Below are 17,743 nucleotides of genomic sequence, written 5' to 3' on the forward strand. Positions count from 1 at the left end.
CCAGGATTAAATATTTATGTTGGCAAAAACGCGTGTGATAGACAGCTGCAGATGGGAGATAATGAATTTGAGGTGTGTGGGGGTGGGCAGGGCAAGGAGGGGAAGGGGAAAGGGAGTTTGGGTTACAGTGGAGTGTTGTAGTACTTATCTCACACCTGTCCATGGGGCTTTGCCCCAGGTCCGAGCCTGGAAACGCAGAGCATGGTGAGTGGGTGGGGGAAGGAGAGTGTGGAGATGAGGCAAGTGGCACCTGAGTTTCTTTCACCTGAAGTCAGGACTAACTCCAGGGGAGTTATTCTGGTATAAAACCAGTTAAAGCCAGAACAGCCGTGAGCAGTCCAAGGAGAGGACTGTGGGGGTGGAGGGGGATTGGGCCCCCTAGCTGTCATCTGCAGCCCTTTCACAAGCCTAAATCATTAATGGGCTCTGATACAGGATCCCTGACTCTAGCATCAAGGTTATTTACTGGGGACTGTTATCTGATCAGGCAGCAGTGTGGCTCTGTGTGGCTTCCCATAGACTCAGGCGGGTGAGGATTATGATGATAGAGGTAGGTTTGTACTCTCTCTTTAATTCACTGCAGGGCAGTCAAAGGGGAGGCCTGGCCATAGGAAAGAAAATGGCTCCTTAACATTGGTCAGGACAAGGGGGGAAGAGGGGTATGGCAAGGGGAGGGAAGAAGGATGATGAGAGATGCATGGAGAGGTGCAGGGATGAGGTTTGTGGGAGAGAGATGGAGGGATCAGGAAATATTCTTCTGCAGTAGCAGAAAATACAGCAGTCAAGATGCAGAGTACACTGTTATTCCTAGATTCATGAGCGTTAGCAGACTCCAGAGACCCCCCCTCCCCAAAACAAATAGTGGAGAATAACAAATAAAGCTCTGACTTCCTCGCTACACTATGGAATTGTGTCCACTGACAGAACCACTAGGAAGGTCATGAATGAGGGGCTGGAAGAGAATGAAATGTCTCTGCTGGCTCCAAGGCTGCTTCTCCGGGGGGGTTCTTCCTGACAGACAGAAATTTCTTCATCCTCGTTTCTTTCTTTCTCTTGTGTGACGTGCCAGACAATGCCGAGAGTCGGAGCGGGTCCTGAGGAGACATCAACGCATTGTATAAAGCTTCCCACTGTGCCCCCGATGAAGAACTGAGCAAGAATTTTTTTTTAAATCCCCAAACAAATCTGGATGTCTTGGTTACTAACTATTGTGTGTTCGTATCACTTAGCACCTGGAGGTCTTTCAAGATTGGGAGTCCCTTGTGCTAGGCGGCTGCACAGTCCCTGCCCCAGAGTGCTTGCAGTCTCAACTGACAACACAAAGACTGGGTGGGAAGCCAGAGGCAAAGTGACTTGCCCACGGTCACGCCACAGGTCACTGGAAGAGCCAGGAATAGACTCCTGAGTCCTGAATGCCATGTCCGTCCACTTGACCATGCTGCCTCTCAGTCTATTTAATTGACAAAGGGAGAAGAGAGACATTCCCGTTGCTTGGACCCACCACAGGCCAGATTCTGCCATCCCTAGGTTGCTGAGGAGTACTCTGGTACTTCGGCGTGCTCCACAAATCCTCCTATTGAGCTTGATTCTGATTTGGGCTGCTCACCTACATGGAGAAATAAGGGTGGGGTGGGGGGAAGAGCTCCACGCACAAACACCCCAGTGCAGGTTCCCTCGCAGCGGGATATGCAGAAGACGGTAGCCCCTGCATCCCCCACAGAGCAGATGGGCACAGAGAGTTTGAGGAGGGGCAGATAATGGAGCATTAGCAAATTGCTACTCCCCTGCCTGGAGCGAGGAGGAAGCAAGGCTAGGAACAGTGCCTCACAGAGGCATCTTTGAGGGCAGGTGTCTCCTAGGTCTGCTCTTGGAGTGATGCAGCATATGCATTGCTCCCTGCTCAGGGCTGTGTCTAAAGCCACAGCCTAGCCCCTGGATTTCACTGGTGGTGACTAGTGAGACACTATGCTTTGTGAAGAAGGGTGGCAACATCTGGATGGAACTCTTGCAGCCCCGTTCAGTGAGGTAGGGCTCTCGGTGATGCTCCTTGGGTACTTCTCATTTCAATAAAGAAAGGATTTAAAAAAAAAAGAAGAGCAAGAAGAGTAAAAACATCTGTTTTACTTCAAATCCAAGAAGATTCCTTTGCTTGCAAGGAATGTGTAATTCACGGCAGGCTGGGAGCTGTACATAACCCTTCCTGAAGGCTCTGCTGGACTTCAAACGAATTCTAACATGCTTACTGGGATTTTGTTTTTATTATTTGTTTCTCACTCCCCACTCTCTCCTGCCCGCTTGTCAGATTCGTGAGAATTTCTCACCAATTGTTAACCTTGCAGTGCATTCCCTCCTCTGATGAAGGGCTTGGAGGGCAGAGGCTGTTGGATAAAGGAGACTGCAGGCCTGGCTGGATTTCTCTTGCCTGCCTGGTACATACCGTACTTGCTTCAGTCTTTCAGCCACCACCCAAAAGAGCTCTCACTGGCCAACCTTGTTCTCCTTCATCTTCTCCATCCAGACATGGGCCTCTTACATCCCATCTCTGTGCCATTCTCTTCCCCACTGCCTCTGTGCCAGCCACATGTGTATCTCATCCACTCCATATCTGGTCTGGCGCAATCCAGATGTGAGCCTCTGCCCTTGCCATTTCTGCTCCATCCATGTTGCAGTCTGGGGGCTCTGCAGTAGAAATATCCAGAGTTTGATTGAAAAGCTGATGTTCGGCTGTACATTGTTTTGCTCTTCCAGCTTATGCAGCTGTTGCATACTAGCTCTGGGGGGCGGGGTGTTGAGCCCCCTTGTCACGGGATGGGCTGGCATGGACACTGAGACTTTCCCTATCCGGGACTTTGAGAAGTTACTGTGCAGCAAGCCAGGGTGTGTGAATCTATAGCGCACCAGCTTTCCAGGCTGTAACAGCCCATATGGGCACTCCAACAAAGTCCCGGAGTGCAGCTTACACAGTGCCCACACAGGATGTTACTGCGCAGCAAGCTAGTGCTGTAGATTCACACTCTAGCATGCCCTTCCAGAAGTTGCCGTATGCAAAGCACGTGTTTCCTTATCATCATCAGGGGTGAATTTAGCACTGGCAAAGGTGCCAGAGTAACAAACCTGGGGACTGAAGACCCCTGATCAGTGCTTGTCAAGGGCGTGAGTAGCAGTGGTGCAAGCTTCCCTCACACCACCTTGCTTGTGTCCTCTGGAGCGGTACAAGCAGAGCCCACACCCTGTGCTTCAGACTGCCAGGCAGGAGCCCGCAGTGTGGTGTATATATAGGACCTGGTTGGCACCGAGACCCCTTAACTCATTGCATAACAATACCTAGCTCTTCTCATCTGCAGGTCTCCGAATGCTTCACAAAGGAGGTCAGTATCATTATCCCCATTCTACAGATGGGGAAAATGAAGCATAGAGTGATGTAGTGATTTACCGAAGGTCACCCAGCAGGCCAAGCAGCAGAGCTGGGGATAGAAGCTAGGTCTCCTGAGCTCCAGTCCAGTGGATGATCCTATCCACTGGATCATGCACATAAACCACTCTGTAGCCTTCAGATGGCAATATTTTTGAGTCATTCCCAATCTGGGCTACTGCCTGGATTTAAACCAAGCACCCTGTAGGATGAGAACAAGCCCTACCAGGCAGAAAGGAAAGCTGATCTTCTAGGGCAGCAATGTGTTGAGTGTCTGTTTCTTGTTTGATATCACTGTCTGGTTGGAAGGGGCAGAGGTTTCCCAGTTTAGCAAGGGCAGCAAACCCCTCCAAAGCCCAGTCTCCACAAAGAGTATACAGGTTAAATGGATAGTGTTATATGGGATCGTTTCTGCTGTGGAGCCAGCTGCAAGGTTTAAAGGTCTCTCTGGCCTCCCTTCTTTCCCAAGTGCTCCAAGAGAGAGAGGTTGGGTGGGGGGTTCCCTCTTCTTCGCTCTGAACACTCATCTCTGTTCTGTACACACACAACCACCTGCAGCCTTGCTTTGCCCCGTGAATCGCCCCGCATAGAGGAAGGCACTAAAAGTGACCTCTCTGGAGACCTGCGCAGTATGGTGTCTTGCACTTTAATGCCTTTCGCATGTGGCTCGAAGGGAAGCTGGCATTAGACTTGTGAAAAGGCTGTAACCTTTGACTAATGGTTTAACCGTTAGCGTGTAACCTTCAGGGCACCGCGACTGGAGGCTTGGGGATATCCATCAGCCTGGGGACTAGTTCTGATTGTTTATTTTTCTGCCAAGGCCGTTGCAAATAGCTTGAAGTCAAGGTGGTGACTGTGTTAGGGGCAGCGTGCAGAGCCGCGTCCGGATTCTAGTGGTGCAGCTGATCCCCAGAGCATCATGGTGGCATTGACAGTAGAGGGCAGTGCTCTGGCAAAGACCCTATCTGACTCCTGCCAAAGTACTTCATTTGGGGTTTTAATCCAAATTGCAGTGGTGCTTTGGTGCTTGAACGTGCTGATCGGTGCCCCATTATCTGTGAGACAGAGAGATCAGGCAGTGGTAACCCAGTGGTGGCCCTGTATTCTACCAAAAGCACAACAAATGGCATCTGAGCTGCTGCTAGGACCTCACCGGACCGGACCAAGGCAATGCAGAGAGCAGCCACTCAGCCCAACCCCGTCTGCTCTGCGGGAGGTCAGTATAATGCCAAGTGGTGCTCAGTAACAGCGCGTTTGCTGACCACCCTCACTTCCATTGATCTGGCCAGGGGAAGGAATGAGGAGACAGCAGCCAAGAGGTAAGGAGGGAGACAAAAGACCGTCCCGCTGTACCTCCATGGTTACTCTTTAGTGCTCCTCCTGTCTTTCCTCTGCGGGGTTTTATGGGTCCTCAGTTCACAGCTGGGGCTGGCAGACCATCTGAGGGACCGCTCCCTCCTGCTGTGCACCGCCATCTTCTGTATTCAGCACTTTCTCTCTGCCATGGGGTGGCTTAGTGTTGAGTTCTCATCTCAGGAGTAGCCACTTGGCCCCAGCCCTGACCATGTAGGTGCGGCGTGCTGTTACGGTGCAACCGCTGGCATTACGTTCTGTGTTCTGGGGCAGCCTTTCTGAAGGGACGAGGCAAAGGACACTGCAGCTGTGTCCGGTGCGTGCAGGGCAAGAAGAAGGGTCCTAGAAGAGCCTGCTGTGCTGAGGAGTATGAGTGTGGCACCTGGCATGGCCTCCCTCCTTCCGGGATCAGGAGGGGAGGTGGCACCAGACACATCAACCTCCTTCCAGGGCAGGGAGGGGAAGTGGCAGTAGGTGCAGCCTCCTCCTTCCAGCATGGGGAGAGGTACATAGCTGTACGCAGGTCAGTTGCCTCTGCATGAGCACCCATCCAGTCCTGGCTTTTCGGTGTTGTTCGGAGGCCCCAGCAGCACAGGGAGGGCAGCGAAGTTAACACAGAGCATAGACCACAAAGTGATCACCCTCTCCGTACTACTGTATCCCTTCCTGTCCCTCCCCGCCCTCCGAGATGGAGGTAAACCCTTTCGTAAGAGGGAGGCTGCCTTCCCCTTTGGGCATCCCCAAGTGCCACTGTGACCCTGCTTTCCCAGCCATGCCCATTATCTCCAGAGCTCCATTCCCATCCCTTCGGAACATCCTTGTGACATGCTGGGCTGCTTGCAATTGATAAAGACCAAGACTCTTGCTCCTGGGAGCAAGCTTAACTCCAAAAGCCCTAGACCCTCGGCATAAGCTGCATTAATGTTATCTCATGTCAGGGCTGCTTTTGGACAAGGTCTCCTGTTGCCATGCCAAGGAGCTGTTCTCTGGGCCACATTTGCTCTCCGTCAGAGAGCTTTGTGTAACACGCCAGCCCCCCTCTGGGGAGGCTCGCTCTGCTCTTTCTTAATCAGTGGTGCAAAGCTTTTCTGAAAGGACATATTCAAAATGTAACGCACATGCTCAGGAAATGGAAACCTTATCGAGTGTGAGGGATGAGGGACAAATTATCTGCTTCTTGCCAGTGGCCCTAAGGACCAGGGGTCAGAAAGGAGAAAATCTGCAAGACAGAGAGAAAAAGGAAAGACAGCTTATCCAAGACTTCCCTAGGGTGAAATCCTAGCCCCATTGCAATCAGTGGGAGTTTTGCCATTGATTTCAATGAGGCCACCTAGAGCACCCCAGGTGTGTTGCCAAGGTAACATGACAAGGCACTGCCAGCAGCAAGATGAGCTAATTGGGGGGATTCTTTGGGAGAGAACAGCCCCCCAGACACAGGTACCCTCCAGCACCCAGGGAGCAGGAAGGTCTGGGTTCCTAGGGGTTCCTGCTCAGTCCTGGACATTGCCACACTGGGGAAAGCAGTTCCAGAGGGGATTAGAGGGGTGGTTTCCAGGGAGCTCAGCCCTGGGTCACTGGGACTTTGGAACTGGGGGCAGGACGGTTGATTCCTTTCCTCAGAATCAGGGGCACAAAGAGGGGAATTAGCTCTCTCTCCCAGAGGACAGCTACACTTGGGGCTGAGGGTGTGATTCCCAGCACGCCTGGACATGCTGGGAGTAGCTCTCTTTGTGCTCACGTGCTAAACATTGACGTGTCTCTGTGGCAGCACAGGCTAGCCACCTTGAGCACACATCCGTCTGGACCCCGTGGGGACGTACTCAGGGCAGCTAGCCCATGCTGCCTCTCAACGCTGCCTGGGTTGCTGGGGCCACACTCCTGCTCTTAGCGTGTTAGCTTGGTCAGACCCCTAGCACCAAGTACAGACACAGCCTCCCCACCGTCACTGGGATGGCACATTCAGGGAGCAGCAGGAGCTGATTTCTTTCCCTCCCTTCCATCCTTTTTCCATCCTGGCCAACAGGAATATGGAACCTAAAGAGATCAATGAGGTGCTGTGTAGTGGGGAAGTCACCCAGCTCCGGTTTGGAAGGGGTTAAAAACAGCCCTGGGAAAAGGCTGCCCCAGGGAGCCAATCACAAGCAGACTTGAGGCAGCCAATCAGGGCCCAGGTGGGCCAGTATAAGAAGGGCTCCTGGGGCAAAGGAAGTCAGTCTTGGTCCACTGCTGGAGCAAGAAGGATCTAGCTTCCTGGTAGAAACAGGGGTATCTTGGACAGAGTAGTACTGAGAAAGGGCAGGCTGAGCTGGGGAACTCTGGCCTGGTGACCTCCCAGGCTGAGGTCTTGCAGCAAAGGCCTGAGGAGGTCCTAGGGCTGCAGGGCGGCAGCCAGGGCAAGTGACGAGTGGCCATTACAGACTGCAGTTTGCCCTTGAGAGAAGGGGCTAGATGACAACTGGCAGTAGTCACTGAGGTGAGGTGGGTATAGAAGGTTGGGGTTCCCCAGAGGTGGGGAGACCCAAAGTATGGGGGGCTCTGCTGTGGGGCAGCACCGCAAGGTAAAGGGCACTGTGGTCCGGGAGGGACATGGGGCCAGAGGTGGTGGAGACAACAGGGCAGGTAACCAAGGGTGAGAAACTGGCCAGAGGAGGGCGCTCCTAAGCTGGATGAGCTAATTCCCGGACTGTCCAGCAGGAGGTGCCGTGCTGGTGGGTTGGCGGCACTCCTATATGCTGTAACAAGCCCAAGCACAGTGAGTGTGCCCCAGAGCTGAGCTAAAATGTGTTGCATTCAAGGTAGGGGACCAAGAAGGAAGGTCTATAGAGCACTTGTATCCTGTTCTCTCCACTTGATAGCTTTGTCCTTGGTTTCCCATAGAACTCCAGCCTGGTAGAAAGAACCCAAAGCTTTCCCTTCCTTTCCTTGGGGGTAGCCCAGGGGCTGTTACCTTTTGCCTTAAAAAGCTCCCTCATGCCAAGAGTCAGAAAATCCCCTCACGTGACTCGTTGGTTAACCATTGGGGATCGACAGCCATTGTCTGGAAGGAATCCAAGTGCTGGGTGGGAGGGGTTATGATCTACAGGATTCTGAGGTTTCCTTGTCTCTGGCGTCTCTTGCATTGTGGGACATCCCACTCTTCAGCCTTTGTGGGAGCCCTGCCCTTCACAGAAATGGAGACTGTTTTTTTGTTTTATTTGGATCACCCTGTAGAATCCAATAGAAAACACCATCCCCTGCAATAGGTTTCCATAGGATGGGATCAACGTATGCCTCCTTTCTTCCTGTCGTACTTCATGTCCAGCTGCCTTCCCTCCGCTTCTTGTTGATCAACAGCCAGGTGGCCCTTCTTGCGGGGAGTGATTCTGCAGGATCGGTGCCCTTCTCTTCCCAACCGCCTTTTACAAGAGCCCAGCACATCGTCTGCCCTCTGAGGACGGGTGCAGGTGACTCTGTCTCATAACCGTCACAGACTCAAATGGCTGAATTTCAGGCCAAGATTTTATTAAGAATAGAGTTTGGGGGGAGGGATCAAATTACCCCATGAGAAGCACTCTGTGAGATGTACTAGCCTCATTCTCAGCAAGATACATGAGATAGATGCACGTTTTTACCATCTGTTTATCATTACGGTATTACAGTGGTGCTTAACGGCGCTGACCAAGCTCAGGGCCCCATTATGTTAAGCACTGCACTTACACATAGTCAGAGACTGTCTCTGACCCAAAGAGTTTACAAGCTAGAAAGACAAAAGCGAAAGGATTATTATCTCCACTTTGCAGAGGGGGAGCTGCGGCGCAGAGAGCAGAGGATTGCGTCTTCACTGCAAATGAACTTGTTAGCCTTGTGCAAGGCAGAGCGGCCACACTGCAAAATAGCACTCAAGCTGCTGCATCCGCACTGGAGCCGCACTCACTGGTGTGTGGTGCTAAGGGGGAACATCCCATGGTGCTTTGCACTGCAGTAAGCGGAGCCACTCCATGTTTCTTGCCCTGTGAATTGTAGAGAACTTGTTTGTCCTTCCTGGGCACATGGGGGAAATTGTGGGAAGGCACTGGAGGGCTAGCTGCCCTGGGAGTGGAGTTAACCTGTGTCCTCACTGCAGAGTGGTGGTGTTGGCAGCTGGGGAGTGTGCAAACGTGAAGAGCCAGCCAGCTGCATTTACAAGCACCACTACACTCAAGGGCCTTTTTGTGGGGAGGGGACTCAAGCTAGAGGCACAACTTGAATTATAATTTGAGTTAATTTTGCAGCAACGACAAGCTCCAAGTGACTTGTCCCAGGTCACGCAGGAGAGCAGGGGACTGAACCCACCTTTTTGGAGTCTCACACCAGTATTTTAACCTTCTTCTCATTACACGGCCAAACACAGCAGCTTATTTCTCTGCTGCTCCTTTCCCTGCATTTCCTTTAGCAAAAAAGCCTTTCCTATCCAGGTAGCTGCCGTCTACCCTCCCCACTCATAGTCTACTGTACTTTCCAGCAATTATTCGATGTGCATAACTTTATGCCAATCCAACACCCCCCCTGCCCCTGACACACAAGAGTTGATTCTCAGCTCAGATTTGTTTTCCTCACCCTCCAATTCGTGGTCTGTTCTTGGAAGAACTTTTTGGGGAATGCTGGTTAGCCTGCTTTAAAATGTTTACTGTCCCTGAGGGAAGACATAATCCTTCAAAACCACTTGCTGGCTGCCTCAGATCTGAGTTTAGAGATAGCGTTCCAGTATTCGGATGTAGTACCTCCATGTTAGCCATCATTCATTTCTGTATCAGATGGGAATGGCCGATAGAATAAAATCCAAGATGATTGTCAGAGATGATTTAAAAAAAACCCAAAGAATGCAGAGAAATCTCTGTTCAATTTGATAGTTTTTTGGAGTATTTTATGTAGAACTGTCATACTTTTCTAGTGGCTTTGCCCTTTATTAAATTCTGTAGAATTTTTCCATAATAGCAATATCTAGCCGCTCATCCACCCATCCGCCTTAACGTATTCACGGTAGAAACGCTAAGCAACAGACCATGGAAATGCTAAACAAACACCTTCACTGCTGTTCCAGGATGTGTTTTGGGTACATACAGTGCAAGGACCAGACCTGACTGGGCTGGCAATAGCAGCTGGGAGTTGCATGTGTCAGTTGTGTCACCGCGTTATGCACCATAGGCCACACTATTCATAGATAAAGACGCACAGATGTTCCCCCTGCATACAGCACATCTCCCCCAGCCCAGCCTTGTTGATGTCCCAACAGTACCATCTTCTCGCTGCACAGTTTTTGTGGTGCCAGCCATAGGGCAGGCAGCTCCAGGCACGTGGCCGGCTTGGAATGTGCAGTGGATCTCTTTGCAGGGCACTCTGCCTGCTTGGATAATGGCACTGTAAACACGGACATGGCATGACCAATCAGGCAGGAATTCAGGGCCTGACAAAAGCAACCGAAAATTTCTTTCCTTCCAGGGAATGCTCCCTTCCTATTGTCTGCTTGTTATTCGCCACAAAGGGCAGGAACGGGGGGATGCCTGTTTCTTAATTGCAGAGTCACCGTTAAGCAATAAGCTGAAATGCATTCTTGCGGCTTGTGTGGAGGGGCTGATTTTTATTTATGATTGTAATGGTTTCTGAATAGGAAGACTCACAGAGACACCCTTCCAGACTCTGCTCCTGCTCCACCGAGGTAAGTGGGAGTTTCCACTGATGTAAACGGTAGATCAGCACCGTCATGAAGCCACACACTTGCTCACCCAAACACACCGGACACATTTCTCTGGAAATCTCTCACCAGTATACTAGCATTGGGCACCTCCACCAGCGGTTACAATGGTGGAAGCACTAATATAGACAGGACAGCAGCATATTGGCCGCCATGGCACCTAACGTTGCTCAGAGCAGGTCTAGAGGGACAGTGATAAACGTGCTGGCTGCTCCCAGAGCTCTGTCCGTACTGGCAGTCTCAGTTTTGCCCCCACAGCGGATGCCTTGCTAGTGCAATGGTAGAAGGTTTCCTGAAAAGACACAGTGTAGACAGACTATAGATCCAGTTGTGCACAGTCTGTCTCCTTTTTACACTCATGCATAGCACATTTACGCACAATCTTCAGTAATTAGACACAAACACTCTCCATGCCAATACAGAGACACCCTAATCTTGAGATATACTAATAATACTTGGCATTTATATAACACTTTTCATGGGCAAAGCACTGCAAAGACATTAAATACTAGTCGCACACAGATATCCTGAGGTACAGGCAAGTACACAACTCTGCTCACACAAAAACTCACCCATGCACACTCGCCCACACAAAATCCTGTAAAATTTTAACACTTTCCCCTATAGGCACATCAGCACTTACTTGGAGTCAACCCTGTGTACATACAAAAACTGTATTGTGAGAAACTGGGTTGTCTGTCTATCTATCTATCATTGTCATTTATAGAAGTGCCTGTCACCTCGGTAATCTAAGTGCTTAACAAAATCACAAAAAAGCAAAAGAATGAGGAGAGAATGATGTTTTCTCACTCTGTTTCCCTGAGTACAAAGCACAGTCCGCCTGTGCATCTCGTTGTCAGGGAATGTTGTGAAGGCTGAAAATATAAATGTATTTTAAAAAGAACTAGATATGTTCATGGAGGATAGGTCTATCAGTGGCTATTAGCCAAGATGGTAAGGGCACAACCACATGCTCTGGGTGTCCCTAAACCTCTGATTGCCAGCAACTGGGACTGGACGACAAGGGATGGGTCATGCAATAATTACCCGTTCTGTTCATTCCCTCTGAAGCATCTGGCACTGGCCCCTGTCGGAAGACAGGACACCAACTAGATGGACCTTTGGTCTGACCTCATATGGCCCTTCTTATGTTCTTACGGGGTGTGAAGTGATATGTACAATGATTTTATTTACATATGTATTTATTTATGGGCATTGTTTCTGGGGTGTGTCTCACACTTCATTCTGAACACACTCAAGTTTGGGCACAATCTGATCACTTCTGGCATTAAGTTCCATAGCCTATGTCCTCAGCTGAGAACACTCTGCTCCTAGCTCTTGGGGTCAGTCCAGCTGCCTCATCTGGGGGCAGGGGGGATGGTCTTGGAAGGTCACGAAGGGTGATGCAGATGGAGAGATGGAGATAACCGAATCCCTGTTCATTGAGGGCTTGTAGATTAGGGCCAGGGCTCTGAATTCTGTTCTAAAGTGAATAAGGCACCGGAGGAGCTGGCAGAGCACAGGTGGGATGTGTTCATGTCAGCACTCTGCACTGGCCTCAGGCATGTTGTGTTGGTTGTGTTCAGACCCAGAGAGAGTGAGACAAAAACCTTGCTCACTGTGGCTGAGTGTTCTCCTGAGAGCAAACCACAGTCCTCTAAGCAGCCAAGTAGCTTTCAGTGGAAGAGCATTTCCAGATCCTGAGCTCGGATCTGATGATCTATTGCTCCAAAATCAAAGAGTGTAATTAGGAGACTGTAATGCGTTAGACCTCAATAGGCAGAAGGTTCAAATAAGAGAGTAATACAGGCAGTGATGGACTCCAGGCATACAACAATAGTGTCATATGTGTGACAGGGTAAATTTGGTAGAAAAGCCAGTCAGTCATTTTTCGACAAAATATCTTTCATCGCAACCTAAATATTTTGCAGAATCAAATTGGTTTGGACAAAAATTTCTTTGGGAAGCTTTCTCAGGTCCGGGATGGAATTTTGAGAGAGACAGGTCTACCCCATGTTAGCCAGGAGCCTGGTAGTTAGGACAATCACCTGAGATGCAGCAGACTCACAGTCAAGTCTCTGATCCAAGTACAGTAGTTCAGGGGCAGGGCCAGCTCCAGGCACCAGCGAAGGAAGCAGGTGCTTGGGGCGCCCAATGGAAAGGGGTGGCACATCCGGGTCTTCGGCGGGAATTCGGCGGCAGATCCCTCATTCCCTCATGGAGGGAAGGACCCGCTGCCGAATTGCCGCCGAAGAATGAAGTGGCAAGGTAGAGCTGCCACCGAAGTGCCACCGAGCGTGCCTTTATTTATTTATTTTATTTATTGGCTTCGCCACTTGGGGCGGCAAAAAAACTGGAGGCGGCCCTGTTCAGGGGCATGAATGTAGGTCTCCCCCATTTCTCGCTTAGTGCTCTAACCTACAGAGTCAGCGTCTTGTTCTCTGGGCAAATGAATATTTAATTATTTATACAAAGTGGAACAGCGCCAACAGGAGAGACTGACTCTATAGCCCAGAGTTGTGGGGCTCGTTCAGAGAAGCAACCCCCATATCCCCAATCACTAGGCTGTTGGCTATTGTAAGTTGGGACTATCTTTCAATCTCTCCGATTTTTTTCTTGAAGCATGTCGAAAGGTCTAGTTTTCATGCTGAGGTGGGACACTTCTTGAAACCTTGACATTTTTTGATGAAATGGAATTCTTCTTTTCCCGCCAATTGTCGTCAGTAGTCATCCCATAACTGAATACCAATTGTGTCCGTACATACATGATTACTTAGCATCGATATATGGCAAATGATGGGATTGTTTATCTGGACTCTTTTCCCATGACCCAGGCCGTTAGGTTGTGATATCCTGCAGCATCTAACAGTTGCAGGAGCCCAAAATCTGCAGTAAACAGCAGGGGCAGGAAAGAGCCAGAGTCAAGCATGTGGAGTGTCAGAGAGATGCAGTGGTGGGTTGGGCCTGCATCCATGTCATGTAACAGAAACAGCTCAGCTCCCACAGTAAGTTTGGTTGGGTTGGCTGAGTTTTTGGCTGCAGCATGGCCCACCCCAGCCACTCAAAAATCATGAAATTGACTTAAAAATCATGGGATTTTAAAACATCATAATATGTTTTGAACTCTGTTTATTTGCCTTCTGTTTTTTTGAGCCTTTCGGGTTTTTTTTTTTCAAGCGGCAACTACTAGGCCTAGAAACTTACTTTTTGTTCTGTATTGGAAGCTGAGATTCTCTCATAATCACAGGACTCCAGGAGCTGGGGGTTTAAGAAAAACACCAGACTAGTGACAAAATTGCAAGAGTTGTATATTTTGGGTGGGAAACCTGTCAGGAAGATGTCATAGCATCTCTCAGGTGCTACAGGCAGTGACATTATGTTTCAGCAGAAGGTAGTCTTCCATCTAAGTCATGAACTAGTTTCCCACCATGATGGTAGAGGGCACTGTGCTGCTGGAGCTGCTGTCTTTTTGAAAAACCAGATATTCTAGCATCACGTTTTTAAAGGCATGCTGGCAGTTTTTAAGAGCTGGGTTTTTAACCCTGATTTCCCGGACAAATCTAAATCAGGAAATTGCATTCTGCTTCCCTACATGTCCCCCGCAGCTCCTGCAGAATATACACGATCAGAAGTCTTGAGAGGCATTGCTGTGTTTGCCATTCAACAGCTGCTGCATTTCACCCCAGAGGTGGCTGCATAGCAATGGGTGGATGAAGCCAAATATTTATTGTTCTTATAAAAGTAATGTTCATATTATTCTACCAACAGCATCAAAGAGGAAAAGAGCCAGGTGTGTGATGCTGGCTGGGTGGCCTATAACCCACTGGAGACCTGGGAAAACATGAGGAGATCCTGGAAGAGGAAAGCTTAGCATTAAATGCCTCTGTGTTGTGAGGCATTTTAAGGAAAGGCATTTCTGATTGGTGGGCGGGTAGGGTAATGCCTTGAGCATGGGGCTAGGAGCTGCTGAGTTCTAACCCAGCCTCTACACCTGTTGTCTTGGGCAAGCCACTTAGTCCCACTCTTTTGCCTTGGTTTCCCCAGGAATCATTTAACGGGCCAAATTCAGTCTTGATGTAAGTGGGTGCAATTCTGTAGACTAGGGTTGCCAACCCTCCAGGATTGGCCTAGAGTCTCCTGGAATTGGCACTGATCTCTGGGTGACGACTGAAAGCAATCTGGGAAATCTGAATAGGATATTTTAAGAAAATGACATTACATCAAGTTGGCAGGGGGTGGAAATCTCCTGGAATAGCTTCAGTCAGAGTTGGCAACCCTACCATAGACTTCAATGGAGTTGCACCCATTTCCATCGGGTCTGTGTTTGGCCCAAGTAGCAATCTAGAGTTTCTCTGCTCAGCCTAGGAACATACATACATTGTATATCACGTGTCTGCCTACACCATCCCTTCTGCCCCCTCACCCGCCCATACACACAGAACATTCGCATGGAAAGAGCCTTTCTGGGTTTTCTCCTGTTTCTAATGTCTCCATTGCCCCAGCTGGTGAGATTCAGATGGACAGTATAAAAGGGCTGGGCTGGGCTGGGCTTGGCTTGTCAGCAGCTCCATGGAGCCTGTATCTGAGAGATTCCCCCTAGCCCTGCACTCCAATGGGTGAATTGATGGCTAAGGAAGTGCTGTAGCTGATTTACTCAGAGCTGGACGTGCTCAGCTTGAGTCCTTCCCTTAGAATATCAGGGTTGGAAGGGACCTCAGGAGGTCATCTAGTCCAACCCCCTGCTCAAAGCAGGGCTAATCCCCAAATGGTCCCCTCAAAGACTGAATTCACAACCCTGAGTTTAGCAGGCCAATGCTCAACCCACTGGGCTATCCTCCTGCCCTGTTTCCCTTTTATTTTCCTCATGCCTACGCTCCAAACAGTCCCCTCCACCAGGCTGGATGCAGTCACCTTGCTGCCTGCCCTGCCGGTGGCCCTGGTGTCTGCGGGTCTTATCGGCTTCATTTCCTACCAGGGCAATCCTCATTCTCTGGCACCAGCAGGGTCTCCTTACCTGAGCTTTGCCAGGTCAAAAGCTCTGCAACCACTTGGCATGAAGTTGTGCTCTGGCTGTGGGATTGTGGCTGACTGGCAAGACAGCAAGTCTCACTGGGTACAGCAGGTTGGCTAGTGTCTGTGGTGGGATCTGTGTGAAGGTGATTAGACACAAGTCCCATCTGAGGAGTCCAATGGAAGGCGTTGACTGGTGTCAAAGGGAGGCCTGGTGCTGGATCCAGGACCAGTGGTGGATGATACCTGTGTTTCACCCCAGACCGAGGTGAATTGATCCTTTCCCAGTCATTCTACCCCTCCACAGGCTTTGAGGCGGATGCACCATTGCGTTAACCTGTGGCAGCCCAGCCTTGTTTCTACTGTCTCCCACTCAGTTGCAGTGATTGGCAACTTTCTGAGTCTTTGAGTTGATGTTTGGAGACATCTTCTCCAGCCAGGGACTGGTGTAGTTCAAAGCCCAGATTGATACCGCCCCTGGCCAACCATCACCACTGATTGCCCTGCGCTGGGAGTGCTCCTGACAGCTTTGTGCCATCTGTCCTCCTCAGTGCCCATAGAAAGCAGCTGCTGTTAAATGCCCAGGGTCTGCACGCTAGAGGGCATGGGGGAGGGTGGGGAAGGGAAGGGAAACAACCAAACACACACACAGTTAAAATCCCATCCGAGAGTTTATGGGAAAGTTCAAAAATCCCCCCCACCCCCAGAAAAAGATGGAAATGTTTCCATTTCCAAAAATAACTAAAAGCTCTCCCACAATAGTTTGTTGTTCAGTTGTTTTCAGTTTTTGGTTTTTCGTTCATTAAAAAAAGAAAGAAAAATTTCCATGACGAAAATCGGGGGAATTGTTTTGTAAAATTCTTTTGATGTTTTCCATGAAAATCCTGCACCTTTCATCCCTTTGCTTTTCCTCTTATGCAGGGACCTCAGCTTCCCCTCCCCCATGCAAAATATGCCCCTCATTCTATCTGCTCTTGGTTCAAGGCTGAAATCAGAACAAATAATAATATCTAGCTCTTCAAAAGTCTCCTTGCATCTTCAGATTTCAAAGAATTTTACATTATCAGTAGCATTATCCTCCGTTCGTATATAGGGAAACTGAGGCACAGGGCAGTGAAGAGACTTGCCCAAGATCACCTACAAGCCCAGAGCAAGGAATTGAACTCTGGTTTCCTGAGTCCCAATCTAGTGTCCTATCTACTAGGCAACACTTCCTTCTGTCACCTTGCCCATAGAGACAATCATACAGGGCCAAACTTACTGAAATTCTCCAGAGTGAATTCAGCAGCTCCTGCTGCGCTCTCCCTGTGGGAGATGGATGTTCTCATGGCGATTCCAGGGCTCAGAGGCTCTCATGGCACCTCTGCCCACATGAGGGGCTGTAGAATGACCTCATGGAGGGTCCTTCCCGCAACTTGTCCCACAGGTCCCATTTTTTTCAGTGTGCATACAATATCCCTTCACATCATGATCAGTAATTGCATTGGCATTCATTTTTCAGCAGAAGTTACTGGTTAAAATAACGTGATTCTGATCCTGATATCTGGTGTCCCACTGGTCTTGGACAGTGCTTCTGTCACTGTCTTGTCTGTGCACCTGGAAATCAAATAGCTGCAAGCATTAAAAAAACCAAAACTGTCCAGGAAAGGATTCGCCCGTTCCCCCACCCTTTACCCCACAGCAGTAATAGCAGCTCTAGATTACAGTGCTGACAGGACCCCTCCCGCTTGGTGTCAGTGTGGGCTTTTCAGTGGGGCAGGCAAGTACAAGGTCACATCTAGCCCCTTCTTTGACCCGGCAGGATGGGTTCCTACACTCTATTCGGGAGCACCATCTCCAGTCTAGAAATGGAGTCTACACCATTTGGCAACCTGCACGAGAACATAGGACTGGAGGACCTCCCAGGTCATCAAGTCCAGTCCCCTGCTACCCCATCGTATAATCCCACCTGTCAACACAGTCAACCCTCATGGCTAGCAGAATGTTCCTGATACCCAGCCCTACGTTCTCCTTTGCTCAGCTTCATCCAGGCAGCTTTACCTTAGTCGGAGCTCCTGCTTGCCCCCTAAGCAGTTCTCTGCACTCCTTGGTGTTCCCCCATGCACTCTCATGATAGAGCATGAGAGTGGGGGGAACTGGAGGGAAGAAAAGGGGGATTCAATCCATTTCACAGCTCGCCCCACAAGGCAGGTTTTTATCCCCACCGCTTCAGGTTACTTTCCAGCGAGTTCACTCTCCTTTGTCGCTCCCCTAGAAAT

The 17,743-nt window shown here is 49.9% G+C and overlaps 1 protein-coding gene across 3 annotated transcripts in view; it reads left to right on the forward strand.

Moving 5' to 3' along the window:
- ASTN2 (astrotactin 2) overlaps positions 1 to 17,743 on the forward strand; it is a 595,125-nt gene that overhangs the window by 552,865 nt on the left and 24,517 nt on the right. The window lies entirely within an intron of this gene.

This window comes from Gopherus flavomarginatus, chromosome 17 (genome assembly GCF_025201925.1).
Source record: "Gopherus flavomarginatus isolate rGopFla2 chromosome 17, rGopFla2.mat.asm, whole genome shotgun sequence".
Classification (NCBI taxonomy): Eukaryota; Metazoa; Chordata; order Testudines; family Testudinidae; genus Gopherus; species Gopherus flavomarginatus.